Raw genomic sequence first — 2,236 nt, 5'->3', positions numbered from 1 at the left:
CCAGAGTGGCCAAGCAGGCTTCAACAGAGAAGTGCATTCAGATCTCCATTCCTATTTCTTAATAATCATAAGGCAGCTGATCAGAATATCCCAGTGACAAAGCATAAAAAATTCAACCCAAAATCTCAACATGCAAATAAATCATCCAATTATTTCCAAGAAATTATGCATCAGAGATAGGTGATACATGAGTCTACAAACAACTTCATCGAACAAAAATTATGTGCATTGACCAAAGCCTTCATACTTTTTGTATCTCCAAATACTCTGCTGGAGCCCACCTAGGCCTAGCAAGGTTGGTGGAAAAAGAGAGATACATGTTCGCATGAATGATCCAATTTACTCCTTAGAGAATTTTGCACGTTCATTTAGAAACAAAGGAAGCTGGATCCACTACAGCAGCCAAGCAAGCTACAACTGATCAGAGAATCGAATTCAGATATCAATTCTGTGGCTGGTAATCATAGGGCTGGCCAAGAATACAGTGTTTATATATTTGATCAAGAGCACTATCGAAAATTTAATGACTGTTAAGTATCAAATAAATCTAGCCATGATAATTTTTAAGCAAAACAACTAGAAACAAACCATGGAAGGTGGGCAGATTCAAACTAATATCAAATAATCCTTCAAACACATATACCATGAATTTAGTGGGGGCTTTCATCGGATTTGCCAAAGCTTCATAACTTCGCTTACACGTATCCATTCCCCGAGCCCATTCAGCCTGCTATACTCAAAATGTGTCGCAAGCATGCAAGCATATGTGTATGTGTGCATGTTGGAGGCTTTGTAATTTACTCCTGAGAGAAACCCAGCCAAGAAACGAAGAAAGGAATCCAAGCACAACAGCCAAATGGGCTTCAACGGAGAAGTGGATTCCGATCCCCGTTCTTGATGCAAATCATCCGGCTGGAAGTTCAGCACATCCCCCTAACTCGACAAAAGAAGAGTCTTGGAATTAAGCACTTCTCATTGCGAGATGCTCTAACTGTATTGAACAAAGTTACAGCTAAACCAAAAATAGCACGAGAAGAGACAAGAAAATGCAAGAGAGAGAGAGAGAGAGAGAGAGAGAGAGAGAGAGATGATTGGCATCAGAGATTCCCATAGACGGATGCATCATTCACGACCCCGATTTGAAATCGGGAGCGCTGCAGAGTCCCTGTCTTGATTGTCGTCATATGCTAGTTATGCTCATGCTGATTTGCTGCCACACACGTGCACACAACAGTCAGATTCAGAACATTCAGGTCGAGATTAAGAGATAGTAAACAAAATCATACTCCGTAGATAAGAATCAGAGATTCCCCTAGACGGATACATCATTCGCGCCCCCGATTTGAACAGAGAGCGCTGCAGAGTCCCTGTCTACTGTCTTGCCTGTCGTCATATGCTAATTTCGTTGATGCTGCCACACACCAACCTTGTTTATAAGCAGTACGTAAAATAAATCTGTGAGGTTCGCAGCCATCCATGTCAAAATACAGAAAATCTAGAAAACAAGCAGGAAAAAAAGGCACATAAACAAACATGAGCAGTGGAAACAGTCTTATACTAGCATCAGAGATTCCCCTAGACGGATGCATCATCCGCGCCTCCGATTCGATTTGAATCGGGGGCGCTGCAGAGTCCCTGTCTTGCTTGTCGTCATGCGCTAATTTTGCTCGTGTGGTGAAATATTGCAAGTAACGGAAAAGGAAAAGTAAACTAAGCAAAAACACAAAGAAGAGCATGCAGAGCGAACTGGGATCAGCACCAGAGATCCCAATGATAAGTTCATCGTGTCCAACCCGATCTGGATCTAGGGGTGTGATTTCGCATGGAGGAATCGTTGGAGAAGCGCGGGCGATTCCGGCTGGAGAGTGAGTACGGAGGAGCTAGGGTTTGGTCAGGGTGATATAAGGGAAAGGAATTGATAAATCTCAGTCCACTGATTTTACATCTCTAGCAACCCAATGCAAACCTCAAATAGGGGTAAAACGGCTAGGCAGTCTCCTCTCATTGATGTTGGTCCTGTGCTTTGCATCCTTCCGATACGTGATCCATTTTGCCTCCTCTTGTTCTCGATGCGTTGCCAATACCTCTTACCGGTTTGATCGGTGCCGGTCACGACATCCATCAAAACCATCTCCCAGGCCCGGATCAAGATCACATCCTCAAATTCGGTGTAGTTGTCGGATCGGGTTGGCCACCGCCCCATCAAACGCCCCCTCTTCTATCTCTTCCAACTCAT

General features: G+C 43.7%; 2 non-coding genes across 2 annotated transcripts; both read right to left on the bottom strand.

Annotated features, from left to right (window-relative positions):
- Positions 1-1,091: 1,091 nt before the first annotated feature.
- On the bottom strand, positions 1,092-1,191 carry LOC127346304 (small nucleolar RNA R44/J54/Z268 family). The gene has a single exon (XR_007879468.1). It is a non-coding gene; the product is annotated as a small nucleolar RNA R44/J54/Z268 family (small nucleolar RNA).
- Positions 1,192-1,557: 366 nt separating this feature from the next.
- LOC127346305 (small nucleolar RNA R44/J54/Z268 family) lies at positions 1,558-1,661 on the bottom strand. Its single transcript, XR_007879470.1, has one exon. It is a non-coding gene; the product is annotated as a small nucleolar RNA R44/J54/Z268 family (small nucleolar RNA).
- Positions 1,662-2,236: the final 575 nt, after the last annotated feature.

Source organism: Lolium perenne, chromosome 3, assembly GCF_019359855.2.
Source record: "Lolium perenne isolate Kyuss_39 chromosome 3, Kyuss_2.0, whole genome shotgun sequence".
In the NCBI taxonomy this organism is placed as follows: domain Eukaryota; kingdom Viridiplantae; phylum Streptophyta; class Magnoliopsida; order Poales; family Poaceae; genus Lolium; species Lolium perenne.
The sequence above is the reverse complement of the archived record's forward strand: the minus strand, read 5'-3'. Positions and strand labels throughout refer to the sequence as shown.